Source organism: Aedes albopictus, chromosome 1, assembly GCF_035046485.1.
Source record: "Aedes albopictus strain Foshan chromosome 1, AalbF5, whole genome shotgun sequence".
NCBI classification, from domain to species: Eukaryota; Metazoa; Arthropoda; class Insecta; order Diptera; family Culicidae; genus Aedes; species Aedes albopictus.
The window spans coordinates 207,299,835-207,321,213 of record NC_085136.1 but is presented as its reverse complement, the minus strand read 5'-3'; the positions used below and the strand labels follow the sequence as shown (position 1 = coordinate 207,321,213).

Genomic DNA, 21,379 nt, shown 5'->3' with positions numbered 1-21,379 from the left:
ATAAACAAAAATTGAACTTTTAACATGATGAAATATGAATAAAACTTCAAAGTGTGGTATTTCCCAACAATGACCTTCAAACGTGCAAAAAAAATGTAAAAAAGAATTGTCATTTGAAAATTAACGCGTTACGTAATCAACAAATGATCCATTTCGGTTATTTCTGTCAAATATATCGTGAAATGAAGATAAATAATAGAAGGTTTCGTCAAATTCAACTGTTGCAAGTTACCCCATAGTGGTTGATGAATATAATAATGATTTTTTGCATTACTTAGTCGATAAGTTTATCAAACTTTTATCGTTTAGCTAAGCTTACTATTAGGTACCCTAACTGCAAGCAAGGTCATCAGACTTATCGCACTTACCATAAGGGAGAGGTCAAGCACGATTTTCATACTTGTTTTAATGGATAAAATGAGCAATCCGTTTTAACAGTTTAGCTAAACCATAAACAAAGAAATAAAGCTAATTTTTATACTAAATCGATCTTTGATACACATAATCTCTATAACCGAAATAGTAGGGCATACTAGTTTTCATTATTATTAGAAAATGCTTCACATTTAGTGTATGTCATCGTGTTGCAAGTTACACCGCTGTTGCAAGTAACCCCGTTTGACGGTACATAACTTCCTAACCAAGGTTCCACAAAAATTTTAAAACAGAGAATTTACGGGAAGTCCTATTAGCAATCGATTGTTTAGTAGCAATGATTTCAGCTAAATGAGAAATACATTGCAAATTCCTTAAAAAAAATAAGGCAAAACTAACTTTTTTCTAAAAAATTAAAAGTCTACACTCATCTCTAGACAGCTACGGACCAGATGACGTAAACAGTTTAAGATCATTACGACGCTTAAGAGTTCCTAGTATGGAATTACAATGTAGTACCCGAATGATCAATTTCACCCCGCTGATCAATTTGACCCCGGTTTACGGTACCAGCCTTTATCGTGCCCCAATCTACAATCCCATCTGGATAGAGAAAACACTCCTCTTTGCAATAGTCGACATTTTAGGATATGCTACATATTTTTTCCATGGAATAACTGTATAAGGGCTTCAAATTACAACAAAAAATATGATTATATCAGATATTTATGGGCCATACTGCCTCCATTCGCACAATAGTCTCATGGGAAACACAACCAAGATAAGTCTGTTATGTGAATATAGGCAGCATAATAAAGTAATTCAAGAACAAATCGGACGCAAAAAATAGAATTCATGAAACAATTTCTATATCGTACAGCAAATGAACAAACAAACCATTCTGCGAATAGGATAACCCTTCCGGTGTGTGTACAACAAGAATAATAATAATCGTCGGTCAGAACTGAAATGATGAAACGAGCGGAAAAATTAAAACGGATTATATTTCTCTGTGTATTGCCAACATTATGGCGGCTCTCTGCTGGGGCATCTGGAACTGGCCAGCGAAAAAAAGGCATGCGGTTTGTGTCTCAAGACTTTTCCGGATTGTGGTTATGCAACTAGATAGATCACAGAAAGGGCAGCTCAAAGTCAGTGCAACATCAAATTGGACGGGCCATTCTGCAATGCCAACAACCGTTGACGGGTGGTTGGTTTATATTTATGATTGTACTTTTGAACTGTAATTAATTTCGTAAACAATAGGAGCCGTGTACAGTTTGGTTTTCAGTTTTGGCGTGAAAAGCAACAAGCGAGCGATGTGAGAGCTGTTTGTTTCGAAATTAAATGATAAATGCGATCTCGACAATTTGACTATGCTAGAATTTGTTAAAGGGCCAAATACTTGTCTCAGAAGGTATAGGCACAACTTTGCATTGCAAGAAGACAATTATTTTTATCATGCAACTTGTTTTAAAATGTTACAAACGTTGTTATAGAATATTTGAAATGGAAAAACAACTTTATAAACTTCGGCACAAGCTTCTTTTCTACGATTAAGCGTGATTAAATAATCACTAACTAGTATCACTCCAAGTGTACAAATGATTTCCCAATTAGGTAGTGGTTTTAACATGGTCTGCCTAATGATTTCCTGATTAATCTGTACCATTGAGTCAGATTCTGCATTCTCTTCAGCCACAACATTGCAACTAACCCAATTTATAGCCCAACATTGGAATGATTGCCGGCTGGATTAACATTCAGTACGATATTTGCAAACACCGTTTTCAAATTGTGCAGAAAAATGCCTTCCACAGCGAGCAAATACCATCCATTACTCCAGCCTAATTGCACCCTCCATCGCTGGCAAATCCATTTGAATTATGGGTGTTAATTTAATGCATTGCGCGAAAACCCGATTTAGCAGTAAAGTGCAATAGCACCTTCTGCTCGCTAGCAAAAAAATGTGTATAATCCTATCCTAGACTTTCGCCAAAGGCACCAACCATCGCCAATGGTTGCAGCAACTCGGCGGAAACGGATCGCAGCTCCCAAAGGAAAATCTGGAAAAACACCACCCGAAACCATCCAGCCAGCAGACTTCAACAACCGTGCAGTCTGGCCGTCTCGGTTGCTCCCGTCCGACGACGTTCGATAGATTGCAAAATTATTGGAATCAATTATAGCAAATCACAGTCATTTTCTGCTCGATTATTCCGGCTCACATACGGAAATCCAGTTGTAAGTCGGCCGACACTCACCGTGGACGAGTGTGAGAAGCGCGGCTCGGTGGGCGTCGGTGATTGCTGAACGGTGTTGTTGGACTGCCATAACTCCCGCTGGGGGATTGGTACCAAGACCTAGGGCTGCTGTCTGGATGTGTACTAAACTACGGCTGAAAGTATGGCTAGAATGGGAAGAAAAAATATGGTATGGCGTTTTCCCGGATGACATTATTGTACCTACCTACACCCACACTTGATGGTGGGCAGAGGATGAGAATGGGGGAAGAAGACAAAACGGAGGCGGAAAACCTTCGTGTCAGAGACGGATATTTCCTTCCTTGATAGCATGAGTTGGTCCCACGCTGTTGCTAATATTGCTGAGCACTGTGAAAGAGAGGAATTGGAGTTTTTTTTTCTTGATAAAGGTCTTAGAATATTTCTCACAAAAATATTATGCATAATGGAACTATGAAATAATAGAATAAGACAACGCATAAAATGAAGTAGTTCCAAATAAGCAAAAGCGTATGTAGATCACCTTTTCGTGTTGCGTTACGATGAGAAATCTACCGAACCCTAGTGACATCCGGTTTGTCAAGTTGGGTAATGTTTTTTGGTAATAAGAATTCACGGTACAAAGTCTTTGTTATCTAGCTTGTTACTGGTGTCAGTTTCTAAAATTGGATTTATTCTGCCTTGCTGATAGTTAAAGACTCGGACTTTGCTCACCCGAGACTACACTTGATGTTAGAAAAACAAACATGCTGTACGTGTCTAATTGCGTACCGTAATCCGGGGTAACATTGATCAGAATTTTCGATCTTTCTTGAATAATTCTCTTGTTAAAGCAAACGTTACATGTTTTATATTTTCAAAACAAGTACTGGCCCTCAGAGTATGTGTTAAGCTACTCGGAAAAGTATTGTAAAACTTTAAAACATGTTTAAATAGGTTTTTTAATCTAATTTTTGATTTTGTTAATTTGGGGTAACATTGATCATGTCAGTGATCAATGTTCATTTGTGTTGAAAATACCCTTGCTAACTAAATTCGGGGTCGCTGATTTCGAATGTGTTGTCCAAATTCTTACAAATTATGTACTTTTTAAGTTATTTTAGGATTAAAATTCTCTAAACCACGAATAACGCCTAAAAATAGGCAATAGCTTTAGAAATTGATAGCCGACTTTTAATAAATCGTATATTTTACTGAAAATGAGCATTTTCATAAAAGTTTCGTTTATTGAATCTAACTCTAGGATATCATATTGAAGTAATACAGTGATTTCGAAACTCATATTGCATCTAGTATTCACGCCAAGCATAAATGTTTGACAATGTATCTCATTGCGTTACGAAACACAGTTATGTAAAAATCGATTTATTTCAATTTTTATGAAATTCAATTTTCATGAATTGCATGTCATTTAATAGCTAAATGATAGCAGATTACGATATACCATTCGATAGCAGAAACTGATTCAATGTAAAATGCTTGTTTGAACATTTCTTGGGGTGGGTCAAGCCGATCAATGTTGCCCCGCTGATCAATGATACCCCGGATTACGGTACTAACCTATCAAGGACTGTTAAGTTCTGATAATTGAAGGCCTCTTGTGAATTCTTACTGCAGAACTCATTCTCTTATTTGACAGGGTTTTGCAACTAGCCTAAAGTCTCTGGTTTTTCTTTGTTGTCTTCTAACTAAACTAGAAGCAAGACATGGATGAGGCTAGAGTTCCGATGCATGGATAAATATCAGTACCACCGTTTTGTTTTTCTCGGATATCAAATCGAGTGTGTTTGATTAGGGGCGCATTAGGGGGGTGTTTAGTGTATTAAAATCTCTATGAAAACGGAACCGATCGATTTCTTGCACCTCTGAGGTAACAAAACAAGAACTGTACATAAATTGATGCTTCATTGCCCCTCAATGGCAATGGATTAGTACGACTTGCACTAAATACAAAGGCAATGCCACAAAAGATCTAAATACTGGTTGCAGTGGCTCACCCGAACAGAAAAGAAAAAGCAAAAGTTCAGATAAAAGGGTACTTTAAGAGCTAAGCAGATTGCAAGAGGTCTGCTTAGCTCTTGTAAGAGGAGTGAAGAATGGGTGATTGAGGGGGTGAAAAAAAAGTTCGATCTTTAACGGAGTCTGTAAGTTGTCCCTTACCGCGATCATGCGTGCAGGGCTCTGGCGTGGTGGACCTTCTTTCCCGTGCTACTCGTGGGATGAAAACATGAGTTCAAAACGAAATAAAAATCAAAACTCAGGTGTAGATAATAGGGGTGCGATCAACCCCTTCGCAAGGAACGAGTTGATGTGGTCTCCAGCAAGGAGAAGCGAGGAGGTAGGCGCGGGAAGCTGCATACGCTGCTCAAGCGTGGGAGCTCCAGACCACTCCCCGGCAAGCCAGTCGGTGGAGATAATAGATGGAGCGTGGCTGGTGAGGGCCGTCAGCCAAGAGAACAAAGGACTGCCCGCAATTGAGGTGGCTGAGCAGCAAGTCGAATATAAGCAAGGACTTGAAAACGGCCTTGTATCGACTTCGGGTGTCGATGAATGAAGCCAAGCAGGAGCATGCGGTACTCGCGATGTAAACTGCTGTGCCTGAAAATGCTGGCCCGTCCCGGAACGATGGGAACAAGGGGTTGCGACCTTTGTTGGTGGGCCCTCATCAGCCGCAGAATAGGGCGAACCAGGGAAGGATCCTCCTCGGACTAAGGTAGAGCGCAGGAAGAGGAAGATGAAACCGCCGGTATGAGTGCAGGACGTCAAACCAAGGCGCAGGAGAGCAGGTGCCAAGCGCTAGAAAGGCGACGCGCTCGTCGTCAAGACGGAACATTCCACGCACTCGGACGTCTTGAAGGCGATGCGAAGCGATGCCAAGCTTGAGGGTCTGAGAGCCGACGTGCGCAGTATTAGACGTACTCGTACGGGCGAGATGACGAGGGAGCAGAGGTGAGCGCTCTTACACATGAGGCGACTCTGAAGGTCAAATACCTAGACGAGGTCACCGAAGTGGAGCTGCTCGTCACGGCACTGCGGCAACAGTGCGATGTGCAGGAGGCCGCCGCAGCCGTTATCCTACGGAAGGGACCAGCAGGAACACAGAAAGCGTTAGTTCAGCAACCTGTGGCGGACGTCAAAAAGTCCGTTAAAGTAGAGCGAATAAAGGTAGGCTGGTGCGTATGTCACCTGACATTCCACGAGCAACCAGAGGTTTGCTTTAGGTGTCTGGAACCAGGACACAAGTCGTGGGACTGCAAAGGCGCAAACTGTGTAGGAGATGCGGCGTGGTAAATACCCCGTCCAGGAGTTGGTGTCTACTACCTATGAGGGATTCGTGGTCGCCAAAGTAAACAGAGTCTTCTTCTGTAGCTGTTATGCGCTTCCGCGGTGGCCGATCGAGCAGTTCACGCAAATGCTGGACCGCATAACGACCGTGCTACCAGGGCGAAGGCCGGTGGTAATAGCGGGTGACTTTAATGCCTGGGCCGTGGGATGGGGAAGCCGTTTCACGAACCAGCAGGGTCAGATCCAGCTAGAAACACTGGCTATCTTAGATATCGACTTGGCTAATGTCAGTACCAAGACTACCTATAGTCGAAACGGAGCGGAGTCAATCATTGTCGTGACCTTTTGTAGTCCTGGCCTAACAAGTAGTTCGAACTGGAGAGTTGACGATAGCTACACTCACAGTGATCACCTGGCGGTTCGCTACAGTATTGACTACAACAACGATAGCTACACTCACAGTGATCACCTGGCGGTTCGCTACAGTATTGACTACAACAACAGCAGGCAGCATGTAAAGGAAGAGGCGGCTAGGCCAAAGCCGAGCCCTCGCAGGTGGAAGACATTATATTTCGACAAAGGGGTATTTAGGGAGGCGCTCCGCCGTGAGCGAAACTTACTTGGTTTAGACGGCGACGAGCTGGTAGCGGTGCTCTCACGTGTGTGTGATGCGACCATGCCTAGGCGAGTCCACTCTAGAAATGGGAGGCCACCGGCTTACTAGTGAACCGACGCGATTGCGGACCTGCGCCGCGTCTGCCTACGGGCTAGGCGGTGGATGCAGCGAGCACGATCAGAGGAAGAGCGAAACGAACGGAGGGTGGTGTTCGCCGCTGCAAAAGCCGCGCTGAAGACTGAGATAAGATCAAGCAAAAAGGCCTGCTTTGAGGGTCTCTGTCAGAGTGCCAATGCAAACCCGTGGGGTGAAGCCAACAGGGTCGTGATGGCCAAGACGAGAGGTGTAACAGCTCCTTCAGAGCAATCTCCAGAGATATTGGAGGGGATCATCGAGGGGCTGTTTCCGCGTCATGATCCTAGTCCTTGGCCTCTTTTCATAGGACAGCCGGAGACTGGGGCTTGCAATGAGTAGAGAATCACCGATGTAGAACTTGCGGGGATAGCAAAGTCCTTTAGCGTAGGTAAGGCCTCAGGTCCGGACGGAGTTCCGGATTTCTGCTATGCAGAAATGTCTGGACGAGGGAGTTTTCCCAGAAGCGTGGAAGAGACAGAGCCTAGTTCTATTGCCAAAGGCGGAGAAACCATCCGGAGACCCATCGGCATATATACCAATATGCTTGATAGACACGGCGGGGAAGGTGCTCGAAAAGATCATTCTCAATAGAATGTTGAGGTTCACCGAGGGCGAAAATGGTCTTTCGAGTAACCAGTACGGCTTCTGGAAGAGGAGATCGACCGTAGACGCTATCATGTCGAATCAAAAATCGCCGAAAAAGCACTCGAGCGTAAGAGAAGGGGGATTCGCTACTGTGCAGTAGTGACTCTGCATGTAAGGAACGCGTACAATAGTGCCAGTTGGCCGGCTATTGCCGATGCGCTTCTGCGTCGGGATACCCGGGGACCTGTTACAGATTCTCGGAAGTTACTTCCATAACCTCAGGAGTCCCGCAAGGTTCCATCCTGTGTTCTGTGTTATGACATGTTATGTAGGACGAGGTGTTGAGGTTAGAGTTTCCCGGTGGGAATGGAAATCGTTGGCTTTGCTGATGACATTACGCTCGAAGTCTACGGTTAGTCGATCGATAAAGTGGAGCTGACTACTATCCACTCGATCAAGGTTGTGGAGGTGTGGATGAGGTCCAGGAAACTGCAGTTGGCTCACCACAAAACTGAGGTGATGGTTATGAACAACCGGAAATCGGAGCAGCAAGCGGTGATCAGTGTTGCACTATCACTTCGAAGCGCTCCGCCGTCAAACACTTGAACGTGATGATCGACGATAAACTTACCTTTGGTAGCCACGTTGATTACGCCTGTAAAAGAGCCTGGGGCTAGATTGGGTCAAAACATTATCTGAAATATCTCATCAAATATTGCGAATATCTAATCGCAAATTTGATGGTGGCATCCTCGTAGTTGCCAGCAGTTCCTGTCAAATAATAGGTTTCTGCAGCAATTAGTTAATTTTTGATAAATAATGGAAAATACTAAATGAAGCTTTTTTTGAAATGCGATGAAACATCACACTTTTAGTTGGATTGATACTTTTTAGAATCTTAAACTCATATCCATCATATTATATATTATTGGTAAGTAGTATCAACCTTGACCGAAGCTTTATCAACTTGCTTTGTTGTTAATGCGGAACGAATTCGGTTCCCGTGACCCCCCTCGAAGTGGTGAGAATAGGTCAAATTTCATACACGTGTAGTTTTAAGGAAAATTGACGAACTTCAAATATTTTTTTCATCATTTGTGCATGCATTACAAAAGATCACATTCCAGTGATCGAAGAACTTTTTATGTAAAGAAGCAAAAGCTATTGAAAATTTAATGTGGAAGTAATGCATTTTTGACCCATTCTCACCCCCAACGATGGTAGTAAAAATTTGAACAATTTTCCTAAATTCAGGAACATCCTTTAAAATTTTAGCTTTTTCAGACAATTTTAAGCAGCCATCCATCTACTCAAGTCGGCTCATCACATCCAGCTTGTACCTCACATTCTGCTCAGATAACAGATAGCTAATAATCATTTCTTAGATTGTGAACATCAGCCTTCATGTGAGAGCCACACGGCACGGCGGCATAGCCGTCGTCGTGTCGAGATGGAAAGTGTGGATGGCTCACACCATGCCCGGAAATGACACTGCCATCAGTTTTAGCGCTGCTTCCTTTCCCGGGAACATCACACTGGTACACCTACATACCAGAAGGCGAAGTCTGTTTGACGGGTAGTGTCGGGTTGATGAATGATAATTCTCGTGAATGCGAGTGCCCGGGTGTGTATCGGCGCAGGCACATGATAAGCATGCGAATTTGAGATTTTTCTTCCTGTTGCTGGAATAGCAGTTCGTGTATGACCCACTTTGAGCGTACTTGCCCGGTCTATGGGTACCATAAGACCTGTACTCACAGAGGTGTGAGATGAGATGCAGTATAGTTTATAATCGTACATACATACATACATTTATAAAATTTAAACTATGAGTTTCGATTGAAAATATTAGTTTCCTCCGCCATATTGTGTACTAATAATAATAAAATGGCATCAACCAAGTCCTGCACCACGTTTAATAATTCTCAATAACGTAATAAGAATACCATTGAATAGTAATGTGCCTCCATCGTTTTCACTGACTCGACGTGTCGTGGCATCGATTTTACTAACTTCATTTGGAAAGCATTCCTGGAATAATTAATTCTCTGATTCGCACTGGTCATTTGTACCGAGGAATCTCGCACGACGTTCGCATGTGTCGCTTCGCAACCGGTGTGCTTGCCAGCAAACACCAAACACCATACACTAGGAAACAACATGGTTCCACCATACGGTTCAACAGCTACTCATCAACTCCCACGCTTCCATTTAGCAGCCTATGTAGCTCTTGATGTTCTGTCATTTTGCACAGAGATTAGTAACTGCGCCCGTTTGGACCATACCAGCCAGCGCCAGCGTCACATTGCTCGTCCTTCCTTATACTATGCAAACAGTAGGGATGATCCCATGATTTTTCAATGTCTGAGACGAATTTTCCATAGCTACGCCTAACGCTGATGTTGAACATCCCTGGTTGCTGGGCGCGCGAGTGATGCCGGCTTGTCGCCGTCATGTTGGCGTGTTTGCATTGCACTCCATGAGTTGTGTGAAGCGCCTTCGTTGTCGCCGGATGGAAAGGCAGAAACATAAGCGGAAACTCTATCATGCCAAGCACCAGCACGCGGCGAGTTATATCTCATGTCATGTGTATGTTAGGGTCTATGGGAGTTCACCGGAAAAGACAAAGGCGGCGAGGACAACGACGTTTTCGTTAGCGATGAATTGATTGATCATTCAGGAAACATTCAATTACACCAAATGCCTTTGAACTTACGCCCTTACCTACTGGAAGCATTGAGATTGCACGACTCGAGTTGTGAATTTTTGAAATTGGTGCAACAGTGGATTTTCTTCAAAGTGTCTAGAAACGACAAGGGGATTTCTCCAGGAATTTCTTTGGGCAAATTCTTCAAAAGTTTTCCCGATTTTATGAGAATTTTCCATGAAATTTTTGAAGTATTTCAAGGCATTTATCCAGTTCTTCCTATTTCTATGAATTTCTCAGAAAATACGTCAAGGAGGACATTAAAAAAGTCCTTAATCAGAATCAACAGAATTTCTTCAAAACTTCCTCCGGGAACTCCTACACGAATTCGTAAAGATGATTATTCAGGAAGTAACCCAGGATTTACCGAGAATTTTCTACCAGATTTTTTACAGAAACTCCCAAAGGGATTTTACAAGAAATATTCCAAAATTTTCTGAATCATTTTTTTTATTTACCACATAATTTTACAAACTTATCCTATAAAGCTTATGTGTCATCCATGCAAATTTAGTGTTTATAAATCAAAAATGTTACACTGAAATACATGGAGATGTTTATTCAAAGACTATAAAATTTTCACAAAAATCACGAATAAGGAAATGTGTATTTTAGCTCGAGCTTAGCATTTATTACGATACCACAACTGTTTTATAGCTTAAAAACAATCATGTGCACTTACTTGTGTGAAAAAATTTCGAAAATAGTTCTTAGAAGTATGATCTTTGAAAACTGTAAAACAATCATAAAATTACACACAATGCAACAAATTCGTATTTTCGACTCCAACTCAATATTCATTGAATCGTTATTTTATTTCGTTAAAAAAAACTTAAGAATTAAATAAAAAGAAAAACGTGTTAAGTACAGTTCCTTTGAATTCCACTAAGAATTCTCAGTGGAATTCAAAGGAACAGTACCTAACATGATTTTCTTTTTATTTACAGATATTCCCCTAACAAGCCCAGGTACATCATCATTTTAAGAATTACTTGTAGTACTTACTTACCGGTCAGGCTAAGGCCGGGTTGGCCTCTGCTGTACATAGTAGCCGCCTCCATTCCACTCGGTCCATGGCTGTTTGTCTCCAGTTCCGCACTCTGCGTAGGGTCCGCAGATCGTCCTCCACTTGGTCGACCCACCTAGCTCGCTGCGCTCACGTCTTCTTGTACCGGTCGGATGACTCTCGAGAACCATTTTAGTCGGGTTGCTATCCGACATCCTGATGACGTGACCCGCCCACCGTAGCCTCCCGATTTTCGCGGTATGGACGATGGTTGGTTCTCCCAGCAGCTGATGCAGCTCGTGGTTCATTCGCCTTCTCCAGGTCCCGTCTTCCATCTGCACTCCGCCGTAGATGGTACGCAACACCTTCCGTTCGAAAACTCCAAGGGCGCGTTGGTCCTCTGCACGTAGGGTCCATGTTTCGTGCCCATAGAGGACGACCGGTCTAATCAACGTTTTGTAGATGGTTAACTTCGTGTTACGGCGAACTTTATTCGATCGTAGAGTTCTGCGGAGTCCAAAGTAGGCACGATTTCCTGCCACAATGCGCCTCTGAATTTCTCTGCTGGTGTCGTTGTCGTCGGTCACCAGTGAGCCCAAGTACACGAATTCTTCAACCGCCTCGATTTCATCACCGTCGATATGAATTCGGGGTGGCGGGCGCGGTGATTCCTCCCTGGAGCCCTTTGCCATCATGTACTTTGTCTTCGACACATTAATGACTAATCCGATTCGCCTGGCTTCACTCTTTAGTCGGATGTACGTTTCCGCCATCGTCTCAAATTTACGAGCAATAATATCAATATCATCGGCGAAACCAAGCAGCTGAACGGACCTCGTGAAAATCGTCCCACTCGTGTTTATCCCCGCTCTTCTTATTACACCCTCCAAAGCAATGTTGAACAGCAAGCACGAAAGACCATCACCTTGCCGTAACCCTCTGCGAGATTCGAAGGGACTCGAGAGTGTCCCTGATACTCGAACTACGCACATCACTCGATCCATCGTCGCCTTGATCAACCGTATCATCCGGGAATCCGTATTCGTGCATAATCTGCCAAAGCTGTTCTCGATCGATTGTATCATACGCCGATTTGAAATCGATGAACAAGTGATGTGTGGGCACGTTGTATTCGCGGCATTTCTGCAACACCTGGCGGATGGCGAACATCTGGTCCGTTGTAGCGCGTTCACCCATGAATCCAGCCTGATATTGCCCCACGAACTCTCTTGCAATCGGTGATAGACGGCGGCATAAAATTTGGGAGAGTATCTTGTAGGCAGCGCTCAGTAGTGTGATCGCGCGGTAGTTTCCGCAATCCAAATTGTCGCCCTTTTTGTAGATGGGACACTCGATACCTTCCATCCATTCCTCCGGTAATACTTCCTCCTCCCAAATCTTGGTAATGACCCAGTGTAGTGCTCTCACCAGTGCTTCTCCACCGTATTTTAGAAGCTCGCTTGGTAGTTGATCTGCTCCAGCGGCTTTGTTGTTTTTCAACTGGCCAACCTCCTCCTCAATCTCTTGAAGGTCAGGGGCCGGAAGTCTTTCGTCCTGTGCACATACTCCTAGATCTGTTACCACGCCACCTTCGGTACTTGCAACGTCGCCATTTAGGTGCTCATCGTAATGCTGCCGCCACCTCTCGACCACCTCACGCTCGCTCGTGAGAATATTCCCGTGATTATCTCGGCACATGTCGGCTTGTGGCACAAAGCCTCTGCGCGAGCGGTTCAGCTTCTCGTAGAACTTTCGTGTGTCCTAAGCGCGGTACAGCTCTTCCATCGCTTCGCGATCTCGTTCTTCCTGCTGGCGCTTCTTCATCCGGAAGACTGAGTTCTGCCTGTTCCGCGCCTGTTTGTAACGTGCCTCATTCGCTCTCGTACGGTGTTGCAGCATTCTCGCCCATGCTGCATTCTTCTCGTTTTTCAACTGTTCACATTCGCCGTCGTACCAGTCGTTTCTGTGATTCGGAGTCGCGAAGCCTAGTGCTGTAGCCGAGGTACTACCTATGGCGGATCGGATGTCCCTCCAGCCGTCTTCAAGTGTAGCTGCGCCAAGCTGCTCTTCCGTTGGTAGGGCCACTGCTAACTGCTGCGCGTAGTCTTGAGCCACTTCTACGTTACGAAGTTGCTCGATATTGAGCCGCGGCGTTCGACTTCGACGCGTGGTGATAACTGTCGAAAGTTTTGAGCGCATGCATACAGCGACTAAGTAGTGATCCGAATCTATATTCGCACTGCGGTATGTGCGGACGTTGGTTATATCCGAGAAGAATTTACCGTCGATTAGAACGTGGTCGATTTGGTTTTCTGTTTGGTGGTCGGGTGATCTCCAGGTGGCTTTGTGGATATCTTTGCGGGGGAAGAAGGTGCTTCGGACTACCATACCACGGGAGGCTGCAAAGTTTACGCATCGCTGGCCGTTATCATTCGATACGGCGTGCAGGCTGTTTCGCCCGATTACCGGTCTGTACATTTCCTCCCTTCCCACCTGCGCGTTCATGTCGCCGACAACGATTTTCACGTCACGCGGCGAGCAGCCATCGTATGTTTGCTCTAACTGCGCGTAGAACGCTTCTTTCTCGTCATCGGGTCTCCCTTCGTGTGGGCAGTGGACGTTGATGATGCTGTAGTTGAAGAAACGGCCCTTAACTCTCAACATGCACATCCTTGCGTTGATCGGCTGCCACCCGATCACACGTTGTCGCATCTTGCCCAACACTATAAATCCTGTTCCCAGTTCATTGGTGGTGCCACAGCTTTGGTAGAAGGTAGCCGCTCGATGCCCGCTTTTCCACACTTTCTGTCCAGTCCAACAAAGTTCCTGCAACGCCACGATGTCGAAGTTGCGGGGATGTAGTTCGTCGTAGATTATCCTGTCACATCCTGCGAAACCTAGTGACTTGCAATTCCATGTTCCAAGTTTCCAATCGTAGTCCTTATTTCGTCGCGTGGGTCTTTGCCGATTGTATCGAGTCGTATTTTCTCCTATGTTATTCGCAATGGGGATTTTTACGGGTGGCTTATTGGGCCTACGCCAACACTCCTGTCTCGCCGGAGGGCCATCGTGCCAGTTCTGTTTAACGTCCCAACCAACACTGGGACGACCACGCTGATGGGGCTACCACCTTGGATCTAGCTGGGCGTGGTGCAGCGTTTCTTACTCAGCCGCTGGATGCCAGAACAGACGCTGTTTGAGCCGCACCTCCTTAGTGAACAGACACTCGGATCGTACCTCCTCAATCTAGTTGAAGTCAGAAGGACAACAGTGCCCAGGCTGCACTACCAGCTAAGCACACAACTCTTAGCTGGCGGTCTTTGTCATCGCTTAACCCGTGGAAGCATGAGGTAGGAACTTGTGAGGACCAGAGCTATATTGGACGCTCTCCTTATCGACTCACCGTTTTGCAGCCCACTTGTACAATTACTTGTAGTAATTGTAATGTACATAATAATCAAAACCAGTAGTTATTCTTATACTACATAATCTCCTTTCGAATAAATACAATAACACAATAATTTTACTGCATGAAATAAATTATAGCTATGCTTATATTTTTTCGAAACATGATATATGAAGGACCATCAACGATGGTGATAAACGTTCATATCGAAATTTTGCTTTTCTGATCGAACTCAGCATTTCTTTGGTTATAGAGTGGGGAATAGGGTGCTAAATGCATGTATTAATTACTGAAAAATGGATCAAGCATTGATTAATACGACATATTTACTCTTTTTTCAATGTTCCTGCTAGGTTAAACCCGTACAATAACTTTTTAAAGATTTCAACATTTTTTACGACATTCCTTGTTTAGTACCTAATTTTGGATTATTTTTTTCATCGTGTATGCCAAATAGGAACATTTGTTGTCAAAAGTGGTCCAATGTGATGTCTTTGGCAACCCGCCGTTCCACCAATTTGGGAATATTGGTCATTTCATTGAGAATTTATTCGGCGATCCCTTTGTGGATAACTTCGGTGTTCAACAATTCCTTTGAGAATTCCTTCGGCAACTGGATTTAATTTTAAATCAAGCTTTTTCGGCCATTTCCCTGGTAATTCTACAGATAGGGGTTCTTTCCACAATTGCTTCGACATGTTCTTTGGAATTTCTTCCGGCACTTTATTTGTGAATTTATTCAAGCGTTCCTTTGGAAATTTCTCAGGGAATTCCTTTGGAAACTTGGAAATTCTCAATTGGAATGAATAAATTTACAAAGGAATTGCAATTTCCAAAAAAAATATCTGAAAAAAAATAAAAATGCAATACAGTAGACGTTCGATAAGTGCAACATGTTTACGTTTCACTTACCGAATGAAATTCGATAACTGCAACAACTGCAACAACTGACAGACGTCACATAAATGTCAGTTGCTGCAGAATGCAGCCAATGTGCACACGAAAAACATCACATTGCAACAAAAATGCATGCAAAAAACATCGCAGCACTGTTGACATTTCATTTTGACGGATTGCGGTGCGATAACTGCAAAATTGTTGCACTTTGCGGACTTGCAGTTAAAAAGCATTGCAGTTAAAGCATTTGCACCGAGCGAACGTCTACTGTACCCGAATCGATTTTCAAAGGAATTATCGAATAAATTCTTGAAAGGGAACTCGAAGGAATTTCTGAAATACTTCCTGATATTTCCAAAGAATTGTCAGATTGATTTTTATAAAAATTGCCCACTTAATTTCCAATGGAGTTGGAGAAATTCCCATAATATTTTCCAAAGGGATAAAGAAATTATTAAAAGTTTTCAAAAGCATTTTTCCAAATCCTATTCCTTAATAAATTGGTGAAACATATTCCATAGGAGTTACCGAAGAAATATCCATTACAATTTTCGTAGGTATTCACAGAAAAAAATTCAAAGATTATGCAGGAGTTTCGAAAGCAACATCCAAAGAAATGCGTGAGGAGTTTCCTTAGGAACTGGTTTCCAAAGAAAGAATTCAAACAACAATTATTTGGAAGGACTTTGGTGCAAATTCTGAAGCAATTATCGCAAGAATTGCCGAAGATGTTGTTAAAGTGATTCCCGAAGAAAAACTCTAAGTGACAAATTGCCTAGAGGAATTTTCAAAGGAATTACAGAAAACTTCTCAAAGTAATGACCAAAAAAGTCTCCAAATAGTTGCCTAATGAAATTTTCAAGGGAATTTCCATCGTAATTGCCGAAGGTATTCCGAAAGCAACTGTTGCAGGAATAAGTTAATTTATAATTGAAGAAATCTCGAAGATTTTTTACAATAACCTTCATAGGAATTATAGACATGCTTTATAAAAGAATTACCGAAGGTGTTTTCGGAAGGACTGCCGAGAGATTTCTCACAGTAGTCGAAAAAATATTGAATGACAAAGATAAATTTAAAAAAATGTACCGACGAGTCATCGACAAATAAATAACAAAATACATTACCTAGCAAAAGAATTCCCAAAAGAATTGCCGGAGGAGTTGCTGGAGAATTTAAACAATACTCCAAAAGAATTGTTGGCATAATCAGAAGAAAAACGCTTAAGAAACTACTAAATTGATTGACGAAAAAAAACTAAACAAAAACTGAAGGACTAGGACCATTTAAAAATAAGGCTCCAAAACCTAAATCTTAAGGAGCTAAAATGAATTACTGAAGATGTGTCCATGTAATTACCGATAAAAATGATAAAGGATATGCCGAAAGTTTTTTTTGTAAGAAGTTTCAAACTTGTTACCGAAGAAGGCATTACTGCAGGATTTCTCTGTAAAAAATTTTCATGGTAAAGTAGCACCGTTCACACTACTGGTGTTCGATTAACAAAACAAAAAGTCTGTCAGTATTAGTTTTAAATGTTATGCACAAACCGAAAATGCGAATAAGTGTCCTTATTTTTGTTTTAAGGCGAAACTGGAAGCATTTCCTCACTTTTTTGTTTTTGATTTTTTATTAAATAACGAAGCAATATTTTCAAAATCGGTTTTCGTGCACATGTAGAGTATGGATCAAGGTATTTTCTGATTTTTTTTTGTAGTGGAAAATATTTTTCGTTTTTGCAAAAACCATTTTTGAACAAAATTTCTGAAAAAAATGGTTTCTGCAAAAATGGAAAACATTTTCCAACTCAAAAAAATTCAGAAGATACCTTGATCCATACTCTACATGTGCACGAAAACCGATTTTGAAAATATTGCTTCGTTATTTAATAAAAAATCAAAAACCGAAAAAATGAGAAAATGCTTCCAGTTTCGCCTTAAGTATTCATAGCGTAGAGACGAACCAGCCAAGGGCTGAAAGTCCCTTAAATAAAGACAAATCGATCAAAATTCATAATTCTCACAAATATTCTGGCAAGTTATTTGTATATGCAAATGATTGTTTGCATGCAATTTTTTTATCTGTATTAACGAGATTTTTAGCCCTAGGCTAGTTCATCTCGGAACCCACGATTTACTTCCCTTCCGAAGGAAGAACCCACATTTTGTGAGTTTGTTGGGAGTGGGATTCGATCCCAGGTCCTCGGCGTGATAGTCAAGTGTTCTAACCATCACACCAGGTTCGCTCCACTTTGCATGCAATAAAATTCAGAGATTTTCGTGGTGATCGTGGTGATCGTGGTGATCGTGGTGATGAAGTTTAGAACGAAAAAACAACAACAATTTTGTGGAGTTTTTAGTCCTCAAATATACAACATTAGTCCAAACGACATTTTAAACCTTTCACATTTATCTAGAAGGCTGGTTGCAAAATGTTGCAAGTCTGATGAATCGGCTTAAGTAGCTGAAACGCCACTAAAAGTGGCACCCCCTAGGAAAAAATCCTAGATACGACAAGTCTGGCTCTGCTTCGCTCAGGGCGTAATCGAGCTCTGTCATGGAGAAGGATTGATTGAACGGTTGTCCTTGGTCGGAAGTAGTCGAGAAATTGGTTATTCTTGACTGTGGGTTCGGACAGCGCTTTGAAAAGGCTGGTGGGTATTTATCGATGGTAGATATCCCATGAAAGTATTTCGCGAGAGTATCTGTGAGCCACGAGTGGTTATTCCGTCGATCTTAAGGAAAAAACCTTCCACACGACGATTCCTTTAGAAATACCTGCTTGGACTTTTTGAGGAATTCTACTGGGGATTTATCCTGCGATTTCTCCGGGGATCTCTCTAGGGATTTCTTCAGTTATTTCTCCAGGAATTTCTTAAACAATTTATCCATGAGTTCCTCTGGGGATTTCTCCTGGATTTCCCTATTGATTGCCCATGGGTTTCTTTTGCCTCTAGGAGTTCGTTTTAATATTTCTACAGGAATACCTCTTAGTATTGCTTCCGAAATTTCTGTTGTGATTTCTTCAGGGATCCCTGCAAAGATTTTTCTAGAAATTCTTTCTGGGAACTCTACTGATATTCAAGCTAGAATTTCTCAAACCATTTTGCTGGGGTTTCTGTAGGAAGTGCTACGGATATTTCTCAGAACTTGTGACTAGGAATTCCTCCGTGGATTTCTTCAGGATTTTTTTGGCGATTTTAATAGTAATTCCTCCAATGTTTGCTCTAGGAATTATTCCAGGCATCCATACATTAATTTCTCTGGGGATGCCCCAAAAGTTTTTTTTTAAATGCACTAGGAATTTCTTCAGAAATCACTCAAGGGATTCATTGGGCAGCTTCTTTAGAGATTTCTATAGAAATTACCTACATGATTTCTTCAGGAATTTCAGTAGGGTTACGTATTGTAATTTATTGGTTTATGTGTTCCAGTACATATCTGATAAGAAGAAGTAAAAGATCTTATAATTCTGCTGTAAAATGCGAAATCCACTATCCAACCGCAATCTCTTTTCTCGCAAATCGTGCAAATCATAGACGTCCGCCCGCGGAAGGTTTACCCATCTGTGAATGATTAAGCGTTATGTTTCGCCATGTGTCGCAAAGGGCCATCACACCAATTACCAATTGTCTCGACGGCGCGTATATATGTCAGCGGCGGTCGGTGGTAGACATTTGCGTTTGAGTTCACCCATCCAGGCCCTATATATCATCCTATAACCTACATGCTGCTGGGGCTGCATTGCATTGGCCAGTAGCCCAGTATTCTTAAATGACCGTTGTCCAAGCTGTAGGCAGGCGCATATATCATTGCTTCAATTGATGCTCAGAAACAATAACGGAATGTGCTCGGTTCCATCAATCAGTCAAAGACCGTCCGTTCTAGTCGTCATCCGCAACTCTGTAGCTCAAAGCAAGAATTTTGGCGAGGTTTCAAGTGAACGTAATATTGGCAAGTTTATGGTTCAAGCACCATATTAGAGTATGTTGCCTAAGCTGTTCCCGTTTAGGGGCTGTCCAGTTATTACGTAAGACGGTATTCTCAATTATGGTTGAATAGCGCGTAAGATTTAATTAACTTCTATACAACCAAAAATTGCGCTGCCGTATAACTAGTATATGACATGCGTATTGCTTGGGCTTGTAGCTAATACTGGAAAAATCAGTTGTCCGATTAAAGTTTTCAAAAAGTGTCTGGTATCTACTATTGTGCAGTTTTTTGACAATACACAGGGCCTGTCCATAAACTACGTAGACTCGTAAGGGGCAGATTGGTTCTGGCCAAAGTCTACGCTCCATAAACATATCGAAAATTGTGTATGCGTGTGTGTGAACATTGCGTATACTTCATTCGCTGATGTTTAATGGCTAAAACGACCATGCGTCTCCATTTGCTTGTTGAATGAGAGGATCTGGGAACGAAACCCACTCCCGACAAACTCGCGATTCGTAAGTTTAAGTTCTTCCCTCGTAAGGGATGTACAGCGTGGGTCCCGAGATGAACTAGTCTAGGGCTAAACATCTCGTTAATACAGATTAAAAAAAAACAAGCAGTCAAGCAGTGTATGCCCTACTGCTTAAAGAATTGGTTCGCTCCTTCACTTGTCCACTCTTGCGTAACGTTTGAACTACGGGGTTGGAAAATGGTTTTTGAAAACGTGACCGCGCCGCTGAATTCCACAATACTTTGCGTGGCTAACCATCTTGCCAACTGAGAATCGCCGAGCACGGGATGTGCAAATAGACCATGAGATGATATTGTTTGCGTGTGGGAGTGTCGCTGGAGCAGGATAACGGATCTGCGAAACCAAGAAGTGGCTTTTCGGGGGAGCTAAGCTAAGCTCGGAAAATGGAAGCCGGTGGTGCTTTAATTTTGTTTGTTTCCGTCAATTTATAAATGCAGTTTGCGGTTCGTGGGCTTCGTTACGAGTGGGATTACCCGATCCAGCGGGAAGCTACCACAAAACAAATAAACGCTTTTCACCGGATGAAATTGCGCGAATATGAAAACGGAAATAATGCTGATAATGATGGTGATGAAATCGGGTTTTTATTGTATAAAGACAAACATTGTTGAACTAACAGCCACTATGGTCATTCACAAAATTAGGTTAGCTGATCGGATGTCGAAAATGATTCTGCACAGAAACTCGACACCCAGTTTTGGAAACGTAATTTTAACACAGAGAGACCAGCTTTCGGTTAACTATTTAATTATCTCCACTAACAACATTGAACACGGCCCGAACGTACGCGTTGGTTTGTGTTTGATCTTCCATTACCATCATTACCATAAACATTTCATAACCTTGCGTTCAAACATTCTGACTTTAGTGCGATGCAACTCCATCCTGAATCGTCATCATCATATCGAGAGTAGGAGTCATGAAAAGCACTTCTCTGCATTCTACCAAAGCGACATGGTCGTTAGATGAAAAATGGGCACAATGATGTTTGTGCAATTAGTACACCTAATTGGTTGAGTAATTGCACACGCTATTAAATTCATTATAATTGATCCTGTGATAGAATTTCTTTCGCAGTGAAGCTCATAGACCTTCGAAGAGCAGAGGATACATCCTCGCTTACGATACATATTTTATCGACAGGTTCTATATTTTAAAATTGTCATATCTAGTATTTATTTAACCTTAGGTATCTATAAAAATGTGAGAAATGATTCTAACAATTTTCACTCGATTTTCATCAATAACAGTAACCTACGTCATTGGAAACGTGCACAACAATCTGCAATGTGAGTTTTCTTCGACCGTTGACGAAACGAATAGACTGCCTGCCTACACAGGGCACGCTCAGAGTTTATAAGCAGGTGCAAAATTATTTGATTTTGTATGACGAAAAGCACCTGTGGTAGTTTAGCAGACCGCTGAGTAGGCGGTGTGTTAAGAAAGATCATTATTAGTACAACTGTCAAGAGAGGAACACCACATTGCGACGAGAAGCAAGAACCCAAAGCTGATTGAAATTTGACTCGGTATATGAACTATATGTGGTAAATATATACTGTCTGATCTCGGCGGATAGTATCTGACCGGTCAGACAAAAGAGGAAAACGATGCCTCGGCCCGGATAAAAATCTGGCCGGTGCAGGCGAAAAGGATA

General features: G+C 42.4%; 1 protein-coding gene and 1 long non-coding RNA gene across 2 annotated transcripts in view; one reads left to right on the top strand and one right to left on the bottom strand.

The window, feature by feature from the left end:
• LOC109430278 (uncharacterized) overlaps positions 1-21,379 on the top strand; it is a 334,978-nt gene that overhangs the window by 230,305 nt on the left and 83,294 nt on the right. The window lies entirely within an intron of this gene.
• LOC134285446 (uncharacterized) lies at positions 1,131-8,007 on the bottom strand. Its single transcript, XR_009996379.1, has 3 exons — positions 7,871-8,007; positions 2,845-2,987; positions 1,131-2,785 (listed from the first exon to the last, which is right to left on the bottom strand). It is a non-coding gene; the product is annotated as an uncharacterized LOC134285446 (long non-coding RNA).